The sequence below is a fragment of the Camponotus vicinus genome, unplaced genomic scaffold (assembly GCF_025532165.1).
Source record: "Camponotus vicinus isolate PSW18456_S1 unplaced genomic scaffold, iyCamVici1.0 SCAF_6, whole genome shotgun sequence".
Classification (NCBI taxonomy): domain Eukaryota; kingdom Metazoa; phylum Arthropoda; class Insecta; order Hymenoptera; family Formicidae; genus Camponotus; species Camponotus vicinus.
The window spans coordinates 15,566,599-15,580,387 of record NW_028141978.1 but is presented as its reverse complement, the minus strand read 5'-3'; the positions used below and the strand labels follow the sequence as shown (position 1 = coordinate 15,580,387).

The 13,789-nt window shown below is 34.7% G+C and overlaps 1 pseudogene; it reads right to left on the bottom strand.

The window, feature by feature from the left end:
* Positions 1-10,926: 10,926 nt before the first annotated feature.
* Positions 10,927-12,186, bottom strand: LOC145973715 (uncharacterized; annotated as a pseudogene).
* Positions 12,187-13,789: the final 1,603 nt, after the last annotated feature.

Genomic DNA, 13,789 nt, shown 5'->3' with positions numbered 1-13,789 from the left:
TCAGCTTTGTACTTTAAAATTATATAAATTATTATAAACTTATATTCTTTTATTTCCTTCAAAAACCCGAACAAATGCGCACTTATTTTTTGACGTCACTTTTATTCAAAGGGCGCTAAAGGACTAGCTCGCCCCGGGCGCTAAACTACCTAGGCACGGCACTGAGCGTAAGCGAACCAAATTTTGATTGGAGCTGACATTTCTTCCTCCGTTAAGTTCTGATAATGTTTTCTCAGCGCAGCTGAAACAATGTTATTTCAATAATCTAATTGATATATTTTAAATCATATTAACTGCAAATTTTTACACTTCATAATTGATAATTCATAACTTACCAAGTATCACTTTGCATATCATTAGGTCTGAAAATACGTTTTTCTTCTTGCCCCCGACCCAGCTATAATAAACAGCAAGTTCGTTTGTAAATGTTTGTCGCATTATTTTTAAAGCGAAATTCCTCATATCGCGACCTCCTATGTTTGCCAACTCCTTAACCTGTTGTAACATAATGAATGTTATATATATTTAAATAATCCTTATACACACGCGCGCGCGCGCGTGTGTGTGTGTGTGTATAAGGGCCACAAGCTTTTCCGTAACGCGTTACATTATGTTAAGTACTGACCTTAGATTTAAACTCGTACGTAATCTTAAACTTTAGTCAACGCACAAAGAAAATCGTTACGTTAAGTTACATTACGTTCCGGTCTTACGGTAACGATTATCTTTGTGCGTTGACTAAAGTTTAAGATTATGTACTTTAAGTCTAAGGTCAGTACATAACGTAACGTAACGCATTACGGAAAAGCTTGTGCGGTGGTCCTAATTTTAATTTTGTCTAAAAATGATTACTCCATATTTTGTGGGGGATTTATATTTACCAATTTTTTTCTATATTTCTCATCCTCCTTGAGCTTATGTTTCAATTCTTGTAGCCGCTTCATCTTTCAATGGAAGGTTGTACCAAATGTCGATGGTTTCGATTTCTTCGAGACATTGAGGTTGGCGATTTTTTTGTTCCGAAATGCACTCAAATTTTTCTAATATTTTCTTCTGCCCTTCTTTTAGAGCTGTCACTTGCAGATTCAGAGATATTAATTTCCGAGCGATAAATCGGTAATAATCTGTAGGATCTATAATGTATAGAAAATGTTAAATATTAGTATGATATACAGTGCCCGACAAAAAAAAGAGACCACCTTTTATTTTGTAAATTTTTGTCTCTAAAAACTATAAAAACGTAAAAAAACATTAAATGTTTTTGGCTCAAATAATTATTTATTAACTTAATTTTAATATCCATATAATAAAAAATAACATTTTCGTTAGAGTAATTTTTTTGGACTTTTTTTTCAAGAATGTTGATGACATTTTATACGTGGACAAAATAAAGAGACCGCATCTAATTTTCAAAAAGAAAATGAAAATAAATGAACAAAAACTAAATTTAATATTTGGTGTGGTTTCCTGTTGCCTCGATTACTGCTTGGAGTCTTCTTGGCATACTTTCCACGAGATTTTGAAGATATTTCTCGTCTAGTTCCTCCCAAGTTCTCCTCAGCGCTGCGAAATAATTTTCCTTGTTTGTCACCCCAGTTTTATCGATCTTTTCATCTAAAATTGACCATAGGTTTTCGATAGGATTAAGATCGGGTGATTGTGGAGGCCAATCGAGACATTTTATTCTGTTCGATTTGAAGAATGTTTGAGTTTTTATTGCTGTATGCTTGGGATCGTTGTCCTGTTGAAAAACGAAATCATCTTCCAATCCAATTCAAAGCGATGATATCTCTAGATTTTCACGAAGCATGTCAATATATTTATCTGCCGTTAATGTACCATCAATTTTTACTAAATTTCCTACTCCTGACCATGCAAAACAACCCCAAATCATAATGCTGCCTCCTCCATATTTTACTGTTTGCTGCAAGTGATGCTCTTGATACTCCTCTCCGGGTTTTTTCCATACTCTAAGCCTTGTTTTCCGATTAAATAGCTCAAATTTACTCTTGTCGGACCATACAACTTTTTTCCAAAAGTCAATTGGCATGTCTACGTACTTTTTTGCAAATTTGAGACGCTTTATTTTATTACGCTTGTTGATAAAAGGCCGTTTTCGTGCAAATCGGCTGTGAAAATTTGCTTCACGTAGTCTTCGCTCAATAGTTTTATTTGATACATTCAGATGGAGGTTCTCTCGAATTGCACGTACCGTTAAACATGGATTTTTCTTAATTTCTCGTACAATACGAGAGTCATCTCGATCTGTAGTCGCTCGATTTCTTCCTCTTCCTGCTTTATCCGCAACAGAACTAGTCTCTCGAAACTTTTTCCACAGCTTTTGCACTTGAGTTTTGCTTACTTCAAATTTTGCTGCTACTTTTCTTTGCGAAGAACCTTTCTGTATATCTTTTATAATTAATTTTCGTATTTGTGCACGTTTGTTTCCTAGCCATGTTAACACGCGAATTTTCTCAGTTAAGAAACAATAAGCGAATGAAACAAACGCGTATTACAATGTCACACAACACAGTATATAAACAAAACACATAATTCGCCTAACGGAGAAAATAGAGTAAGTTGCAGTGCCAACTAAGACAGCGGTCTCTTTATTTGTCCACGTATAAACATTCTTGAAAAAAAAGTCCAAAAAAGTTACTCTAACGAAAATGTTATTTTTGTTATATGGATATTAAAATTAAGTTAATAAATAATTATTTGAGCCAAAAACATTCAGTGTTTTTACGTTTTTATAGTTTTTAGAGACAAAAATTTACAAAATAAAAGGTAGTCTCTTTTTTTTGTTGGGCACTGTATATTAAACATATGATAAAGAATAGAAAAAATTAATTATAATTTATTGCTGATTTTTTAACAACTCTTGTTAATCTCACCATTTGTTAAAGAACTGGCTGGTGCGTTCAAGAATTTATCCGGGTACCCAAACTTTGTTCCTGCGTTTTCTAGGGACTGTATAGAATCGCCATGGAATAATTCTACGGATAAATAAATTAAATTTGTTAATGAAATTAGAAATGTTCATTACATTCTTATAGTGTTATTCTATCTTTATGAATGTTTAAAAAAACCATAAAAACAAAATGGAATTTTTTAAAAATGTGATTTTTTCCTAAAATTTGGAATATTTTGAATTGCAAAAATATGTATTTTGAAATCAAATTAACCAAACACGACAAAATCCTGAAATCGCACTACGCCGAGGATACGAACTCTAATGATTGAGTTGAAATTAAGTATTAATTCTGGTTTATTACATTCCTCTCTGGCACTACGGCGTAATGAGATTTGAGAGCTTTTCTACAATTGCTGTTTACAGCCGAATGAAGAGTTTAATTTTACTTCAAAATGCGCATCTTTGTAGTTCAAAACATCCGAAATCATGAGACAATAATTCCTAAAAAATCGCCCACTCCTTTAGTAACTTTCATTAATAATACACGAACCTTTTTCTGTACCGATGGCACTAGATGCCATTTCCTTGCCATGCAATGATCGAACAGGCTCTTCGTTCTCTGAAAAGGTCTCATGACCGCTCAGCTCAGAATCGGATTTTGGTGTACTTGGCACATTATTCGCAACTTTTTTTACTGCGATTTCAAAATAATTATTCCATTTAATAAACAGACAATGAATTTATTTATAAATCATTCATTTTTTACGATATACTTACCTACACCTCCAAGTTTGCCTCCATTTTTATTTTTCCCCATCTTCCCGCCCTTTTGGAATGTAGAAGAATATTTAGTACAAGAAATTTCACGCAAGTTCACGTTTTCCTCACACTGTTTAAGAGCAGCTGCTTCATTTCCTTAAATAATCGTGAAAACATTGAAAGGAGTTCTTTTACAATATTTACTATACAGGGTGTTTCAGACCACCCATCCCACTTTTTTTAAACTAAAAAACGATGTGACTGGAAGTTGTTGAAAAATATTTCGTTACACCCACCTACCCGAAAAATCTATATATTGTCTTTTTCCCGAAACAAACCTAAATTTTTTCATCAATTTCGAATTATATCAAGTTTCCAAAAAAAAGAGTGGGGCGGGTAATATAAAAACCTTGTAAATAATAAAAAAATTTGACGTATAGTTTAAATGTTCAATTAAAAGGAGATTCTGTTAAATTCGTTCTCAAGAATAAAATATTTCCTTCAATATACTAAATAGTTTTCTTCACCGTCTCATTTGGTAGATTCAATATATCTTCTTTGTAACGGTGCGATTTTCGGTGCAAAATGCGGATAGTTCATCGGATGCAGGGAAAGAAAGAAAATAAAAGAGAGCGCGAGAGTGAGCTATATATCGTGAAGTGGATTTATTGCAGCAAATTATGTATAAGGCTGACAGTGTACGTATGTGTGTGTGTGTGTGTGTGTTGTGTTTTGACGCGCTCGGGATCGGTCGACGACCGCGCGTATGCGTCGACGGTGTTTTGTCGCGTTTTTTTCCGCCGGGGAATCCCGGTGTTCCGAGAATCCCGGTATACGCCGAATAGCCGGTCGCTTACGGAGAAACGCGTATCGCTGGTGTTTTTGCGAATGCGACTGCGGGTGTCGCGTTATAATTTGAGCGCAACGCACGCATGAATGCAGCGGCCGTGATACAGAAAAGACGCGGCAGAAGATTTCGTCGCCGCGGCGGATGCTGCGACGCGCTTCGATATCTCGAACGACGGCGGTGAATGCCGCGTTACGTGGTAATTCGCGAGATAGGATCGTAGCGCGAAGGAATCGCGAGGTTCGCAGCTGGATTGAAATCTCTCGACTCGGGGAGGCTCTACCTCCACCTTCCGCGAATTTCCAGCTGGGGATGAGGGAACACCGCGCGGTATTGAGATCACTCAGCTAAGGAGGAGTTCTCTCCACTTTTCGTCTGGGGCGGTAGTGCTTCTTAGGATTCCCTGGATATTGCTCAGAAGCGTACGGCTTAGAGCGGATCGGGAGAATGATGATTAGGTGCCGAAATGTGACCTTTTTATACCGGCTAATTGCCCGCGTCGGCGCGCGGCGGTATCACCCCTTCCGAACGGTTTTTTTTTCGGAAACGGTGCGGTCGGGCCCGCTCGGAGGGATTCGGGTTGTGCGCCGAACGCGGGTTTTCGCCGGTCGGCGGTTCGGGCCACATCGGCTACGATCGGCGGTGTTCGGTCGATTTGAGCTTAACGGCTTAGGGCCGTATTTGCGGTGGATTAAAAAAGGTGGGCGCACCGCGCCCCTGCCTATGCCCGGCGGGTGTTCTGCCGGGCGGCAGCTTCCGGCGGATGACATTGCCGGGAAAACGTAACGATGGCGGGATGCTTCGTTACATCTTTCATCAGCGCAAGTATAACAACTTGTGCTTTTTATTATTATTACAATTACCTTTCTTTTTTTCATTAGTTTCTATATTTTTTGTGGAATTCCTTCCCGGAAATTTAGGAAATTGCGGAACGTTTACTACTCGCTCGTCTTCTGATTCGGTATCTTCATCGCCGCTTCGAACATATATGGCCCTTGTTTTTCTCGTTTATTTCAAAATCTCGTCTCTCTCAGAACCCGTAGGTACATCTGAGAAAATCTCAGCATCTTCATTTTTTGTCGAGCTTTCTCGTACGATGCTGAAAGTTATTTAAATTATATATATTTTAATATATATAAATTCGATAGAGCTCAATCTTGCGAGCAGAGATGGACAAAATTGTAATTAACTGAGCTAAAATTGACAATTATATTTTTAATGTGATTGGCAGTTGACATATTAAACATTACTATTAACATTTATAATTTATCACCGACTTATTAACAATTACATATTTAATTAAAATGGAAATTTTAATTTTGATTACATTATTTGAACAATTAAAAAAGTAATTGAGGCTTTTCATCAATTACTTATTAAAAAAATGTTAATTGGCCATAGATGAAATGTTAAGAAAGTAATTGATAATTGACGGACTAAATTGATACTGATCACCCTGCTTGCAAATATTTGAATCATTTGGTAAAGTATTATGAAGTTTAGAACGTTCGGTGAATGCGAATTTCGTAAATTCTTTTAGACGTTATAGGTTTTTTTAGAATGTTCAATTAAGACCGTAGATTTTACACGTCAAATATGACTAAAACTTATTTACTCATGCCACTTATTTATAAACTTTTTACAAACTTTATTTTTACCATGTTCTAAACTTCAATCGGACAAAAATAGTGACTTACACGTGCTTCCTATAATTCCCTTTAATGGAAATGTAGGCCATGACTTTTGCCACTCTTCCATTTCTTTGATTGCTTTATCGAATCGTTTATGTGAATGGAACGGTGGCCAACGAACTTTTGTTACGTCATCATCGATCCACGATTTGGATATTATCTGCATACCATCGTGAAATTCGGCAATGACATAATTTTGTAAATCAGTCATTATCCTGTAGTTACAAATAATAAAGCGAATAATTTAATTAGTATGTAATAGTGTAAATACTGCAAATTTATTATTCCAAGCCGGCAATTTGACGTATTTCTTTGTAATACTTGTCAACGGCCACGCTTTCAGCTCCGATAATTTATGGACTAAAAAAATTCCAATCTTCGAAGAATCACACAGTACGGAAAAGAGGTTTTCCTTCTTTAAAAACGCGTTATCAATAATTACATAAATTTGTTGCCTTGGACAGTACGCAATATTTTGTAACGAAACAATAGTTCCATCATTTAAGCCACAACAACCATCAGCGCGGGACTTAGCGCGTAATTTCATAGTAGCTGATATTATTACTTTGTATTGCGGATCAGTATAGCCAACCAGAAGCGGACCATCGCACAGTGGGCCAGGCGATCCAAATTCTTGGCCAAAATTCGCAATATCAGACGACTGGGCCATAAACTCTTACTCTGTGGTTTTGGGGTCGCTGTATCGGAATCTGATGTCAGATTTTCATAAACAAAATGGCGGATCCAATATGGCGGACCAAATCAGCAAAATGTTATTCTATTTTGAATGAATCCTCATACTCGGAGGTTTTTGAGGTTAATGAATCCGAATGTGATGTGAAAATTGTAAAATTACAAATGGCGGATCCAATATGGCGGAGCAAGAAGTAAAACATTTTGTTTGAATGAAACCTAACACTCGAGGGTTTTTGAGGTCGTTGCGTCGAAATCTAACAGATTTTCAAAATTCACAATGGCAGATCCAATATTGCAGATGAAAATTCGAAAAACACTTAGATTTCTATAAAAATTGGTATCGTTTGGTCTATCTTCTTGACGGTGTCTATCGTATATATGCGCAAAAATTAAAGTTTCCATCAGTATGTCTGACGCTAATATGCGTCATCATAAAAAAAAACTAATGATAACCGATTTCCAATATCGCGAATCCAATCAAACTTGGTTTCTCTGGGTTTTTGGGGTCGCGGAATCAAAATTTGTCTTTGAATGAAACTTGTCTTCCACATCATTTTCGCTCAACTAAACTCGATTTGTGTTTACTGAATTTGAGATGATATAGTTATCTGTAGGTCGGCATTAGCTGGAAAAATTATATAAAAAATATTTCTCGGCCCCGGAGTGTACCACCAGGTTGCCTAACAAAACACTCCATTTTTTCTTTTTCTTCTTTTTTTATATTTTAATTTTTTTAAAACTATTTTTTAAATTTTATTAGTATTTTGATTTTTTTGTTTTTTTTTACTTTTATATTTTTTGTTTTTTTTTATTTTAGAATATTTTTTATTTTTTTCTTTTACCTCTCTTTACCACTCTTCACCTGAAAGCTCTATGTCATCCAAACGATTTTGAGTCTTAGAAAGCTCTTCATATTCAGGTGATTCTTCTTCAGTATCTGACTCTAGCTCTAAATCTGTTTGACTAACATTAGTTACTTCTGAAACTGAAAGTAACTTTCGCACTGCTTTCGGGAGGGTCAGATGTTTCTTCATACGTAATCGAGATCCGATATTCATTGTAGATGCAATAGGGTCCGTAGAATCCATTGCTCTATTGAACAAATCTTCAAGATTATTCAATTGACTATTCTTTCTGCCATGATAGCGTCTGTATACTCTATAATCTTTATTTCGACTCTCAGAAGCTTCTTCCCCGAGTATTCCTACCGGCAACACACTATTTTTGATGATTTCTCCACTATGAATTAATATCTTGTGCACTGTAGAAGGCATGGGATACCAATTATAATGCAAAACATAAATTTTAGCAGTGGAAATGCAAAGATTTTCAAATTCAGTTGCATCGATAGGAAGTTGACACGACAAAGCTATCAAAATCGTTTGAAAATTTTGAATAAGCTCTTGATTCAAACCAAGAGAGTTAGCAAAAAGTTTTGGTTTACGAAATGCTCTACGAGCAGTGTTTCCATCATTCGTATTGCCACTGCCCCCTGCTTTTGGCTTATCGACTCGCAGACCAAAATTTTCCCTCATAACTTTCTGGATATAGCTTTTGCGGTCACCCAATTTCTTTTTATTTTCGTCGCCTATAATTTGCCACTTTTTGATGGTTAATTTATAAGAAATATGTAAGCAGCAATCTAGAAATCTAATCCATGCGTGAAGGGAAGAGATACCATAACGTAATGATTCCGAGTTTGAGGTGAAATATCCAGGCTTCCTATTAGACAGATTATTGAAATTTTTGGGTGTCTCATGACAAATTGGACAAGATTGGATTGAACGTGTATTTGTTATTATGTTTAATACTTTGCCATCAATTAGAGTCAGATGCAAAGAAAAATGTATAGTAATACGATAAGAGCCGGAAACAATTACAAAAGGTTGAAGCTTATCTATTTCATTTTCTACTGTCTGTTTTTGCTGCAAGATGACATCTTTGGATTCCTTTACATAACGTAACTGAATTGGACGACAAAATCGAGGTGACTGAGAGCTTCTGTTATTCCATACTACAACTCCATGTTCAGAGCTTAAGCGTAAAGGAATTAATGTGGTTGCGAATAAGCTTTCGTCGTTGATTGTATTTTCATTTTTATATTATAAACGTATCGCTGCTTATAAGCGGAATGGCCTGTACTGCCATCAAAACCTCAAGAGCATATTAGAGTTAATTTCGATTCAATATATTGTTTAGCATCCATAGCACAAAATATCACTTCTTCTTGCATCTGAACTATCCTTTCAGCAGTATGATTTAAAAGAGCTTGAAGAGGAACTTGAGCTACAGAATCATCGATATGGATCAGTTCTTTCGGAGGTCTAAGTTGCGATTTTGATTCACGGACTTCATTATATGAAAGCCATATATCTGCACCACACACCAAAGATTCTAAACGCAGATGGGTATATGTTGATTTCGTTAAATTGTTATCTAACAAAATTACCAGAGCTTCTAACGGAGTTTTTCTTTTTGAAACTGGTGCTGATGTTGAAGCCAACTTTCTCATTTTTGCAGAAGCTTCTGAATCGTTCGTCAGTTCATTAAGAACTTTTTTCAGGTTCTTATTTTTTGACTTATTTGCTGCGTAAGAAGAAGCCATCATCAATTTTTGAGTGTCATGATTGTGTTGAATACTAATTGCAGCAACTTCTCGACGTTTTGACCGCGAAGATTTATTTTTAAATTCAAGAAAAGGACGACCAGGACCTGAACTTGAACTGCTTCCCTCTATATCCATATCACATCTTAAATGAGGGATTTCAAAATCAGAATCAAGCTATCGAGCATTTTGTGATTCAAATCTATCTTTTATTCTGCGTGCTGCTTGAAATTTAGCATTACGTTTCGCATAAAGACACGAAACCGAATTTTTTAGCTTGGTCAATGACATGCGTCCTACATGGGAAATCGGAATATTCAATTTCTGAAGAATGTAATTGATAGCTGATTCGGTACTTCCATTTTCAGGATAAAATCAAGGATTTCTAGCTTCGTAAATTTTGACATTTTTTACCGGGAGTAGGATTTTATCTTATTTATGAGAAAAATAAAACAATTACGTCTCGTATAAATTTTTTATTACGAAATTGTATCGGTAGCCGAACACACTATGAACTCTTAATCTCTAAAGTACTGCTTATCTGGAACGTGAGTGAGATTTCTTAAAAAAAAAAAAATGAAAACGAGCAAAATTGAGCAGGTCAATGACAATGCACACATTTTATCGAATAAAATGATACTTCATTTTTCTCATTTGAGTGTGAAGTTCAAGTGTGGCGATAATCGGCAATACGCGTACATGGAAAATATCAATTTACGGGTGAAGAAATTTTACCAGACACATTAAAGTCGCATATTTCTTTATAGCTATTTTACTTATTTTATTCTTTTTCAACATTTATAAATGCAAAAATACAAAAAAAAACTGTATATGACAAAATTTTTCGAAAATATATTTTAGTCAATGCACTATGCTTCCTATTACTGATTTTATGTGGTTTTCTAAGTTCAAAGTGCCGCCCAATGATATTAATCGATGAATATGTACGTTAGAGTCGATTTTCAAGTACTCTATAGTACCTACAAAAACGTGAATAGTTTCTGTTACTTAAATTCCATACTTGGTTTTTGGCCAAGAATTTGGGTCTCCTGGCTCACTGTGCATCGGCGTGTACAGATTCGATGTGCGGGCAAAATTCGGCAACCATCGGTACCAGTGGTGTCAGTACTGATATATTCTTTTCCTTTTCAGCACATCTTCGTATGATTTGTTGTAGTGATTGGTTTGGCTTTCTCATCATTTTTTAAAATGTTTGCATATGATTTTCATATATATACGCACTAAAATGCTGAATCTGACCAAATTTCTTCACACAAGAAATGAGGTGCACAGCTTGGTGAACGTTTGCTGATACATTATGAGTTCCATACAATAATTTAAATGACAAAATAAAATGTTCCACGAGTTCTTGTGCATAATCTAATAATTCGTGGCATTTTTCGTCGCTCATAATTCATACTGCCACATGCAGTGTCATGTAATGGTTATAGATGTCGCTGTGCAATGGTCGCAATACCACTGGCCCTGTGTATAGAAGAATTTGTCTAAATTCAGTAGCCTTCCACAACTTGATAAATTTCAGTGATCTTGGCTTTCTTGCAAAATGAACTGGAATATATGATTCAATCTCACCCAAACGAGAAGATATCCGTTCTACTTCGATATGCGAAAGCCGATATTCCAAGTCGCCGTCTAATAATAGATTTAGCATTCTACGCATGATACCTAAATCTAGTAAATGCATGGGATCATGTGGAACGTTCGTGACTGGACCAAACCCCGGAATTTCTACCAAACAACTAGTAATCCCTCGGTGATGGTATTTTTCGTCGGTTTTATTTCGAAAATCATCATTCGTTCTTGCAGGAGCATGGATTTGTGGAAATCACACCCTTCTGTTAACTAAGTCGCCTTCGACAATGCAAGTAGGACAGCTTGAATACTCCGAATGTCCTTTAGTGCATAAAACAAATGACTTAGCGGGCATGTCACATATTAAGGAGTCGATGGCACATTGTATACGAATATTGTTCACAAGTATTCTTTCCATACATAATTGTTTCGCTTCAGTCACGAAATCTTGTAAAAAATCGTTACCATTTGTAGGTTTTTTTCTCCCCGCAATATATACCGATTACAAATACGTTTTTATACGGCTTTACTGATCCCAATATAGGCCACAACTGTTTTGACGATGATTTCGATAATGGTAGACCGTCGATATTGATGGATATTTTGATCATGCCTTCCGGAACAATCGACGTATGCTTTACGATAGATTCAACGCCCTTTAATAGACCTACATGGCAATATTCTCCGGGAGAAACAATTTTTGTTTCTGTATTTCTCGGTGTGTACTTAATAATGACCGCGGATCCGAAGGCAAATTTGCATGTACAGGATATCGTTTCAATTTCCGTAGCAGTGGTTTCAACGCTACGTGTGGTATGTTATACTGAACAGACCAATTCGAAAGAAATTTTTTCAAATTATTTTCTTCAAGAATATCGTAATCACTTTCAGACTCATCCGATGTGTCTTGCGCACTTTCATCGTTTACTGCATCCATTTCCTGATCATCATCAGCCGCTATCACTTCTTGCTCCCGTTCTTCTTCAAAATCCTGGTCTGCTTCCTCTTCTAGCTCCCTTTTAACCTCTTGAGTATTTTGCTGCTCTTCAATCCCTTCCATCTCCTGATCATCTACTTCCATACCAAGTTGTTCTTGCATTTCTAGCCTCTCATTGTTAACTGTAGTAGAACTAGTTTGTAATACATCCCGCGGAGGCGATTCAAAACGTGAATCCATTAATGCGTTAGCTTCTTGTTCTGCAAGTCTTCGGATGTGTCGGTTAGAAATATTCCAAAAACTTTTCCGCATTTTACCTATTAAATTTTATTGCGGTATAATCAAATTGGAATGCTATGAAATATGCTATGCTATAAAATCATAATGACTAAGTATTTGTTATTTAGGATGATAACAATGAGTTTGTATTTCTCATCACTATTCTATAGACAGGGACCACTGTACTCATAATGATAAGAAATACAAACTCATTGTTATTGTCCTAAATAACAATTTTCCGACAGATTTGTTTATTATATATATTTCCACTTCATCAATAATATTAAATAAATAAATTGTATTTTATTTTTTTCTATAAATATATATTCTCTTCTACAACATATAATTATTAATGAAATGATAAATGCAATTCTTAAAAATATAAAAGTTATATAATCAAAATATATTAACATATAATAATATTAACATATAATAATATTAATATAAAATCAAAATATATTAACATAATAATATTAATTGAATTTAATGAAAACAATTTTTTCCATTCAAAAAATAAATTTATATTAAATAATAAAAGTATTATAGTAATAAAAATATTATAGTATGAAAAATAAAATAATTCTATAAAATAAAAAGTTTTATAAATAAATAATATAATATAATAATTTAAAATTAAAATTAATATCTTTGATATTACAAATCAAATTTTTAAAAATTTAACTATTTAAATTGAATTGAAATATTTAATTCTAAAATTAATTTAATGGAATTCAATATCAAATTATTAATAAATATTTGTTAATTATAATTGAATAATTTTTATAATTTAAAAAAATGACGATGACTCACAATGATAATGTATATCGTATTCAGGATAACAATCATTTTATAATTCTCATCTTTGGGATTACCATGCCATATTGTGTAATGTAAAATGAAAGAAATGTGTAAAAGCACAAATATGTAGTTGTGGCAATCCAGGCCATAAACTATTGTTTTTTCAATGTTGTGGAAAAATTATAACCCAAAAAACCTGAAGCTTTGCTAGTAAGTCTATTCTTATGATCCTAATATAATGGAGGATTCACACTGCCTCCGATGGTACGATGACTGAAGCAGTTCAAATTGTACACGATTAGCAGTTCCATGTGGTCTTGTAAACTAAAAAATACATAGTGAAAATAACTAGATAGAAGCAGTGAATTGTCGCGACGGGTTAGTTTCGCTCTATTGATCGCAGTGTCGCAGTTTTTATTGTTAGCAAAAAATAAAATGAATAATTTAATACTCTTAAAAAAAAGAGGAGACTATTAAATTTGTTATTAAAAATAAATCAATTGAAAATTATTCAATTAAAAAATAAGTGCTCTAAAAAGAAAAAGAAAATATGGATTAGAACATGTATTCTTGGACGAGAAACGAAAAGAGAAGCTTCAACAATGGTGCAAGAAATGCGTTTCCGAGACTTGGAGTGGTATTATAATTATACACGAATGATGCCTGAATC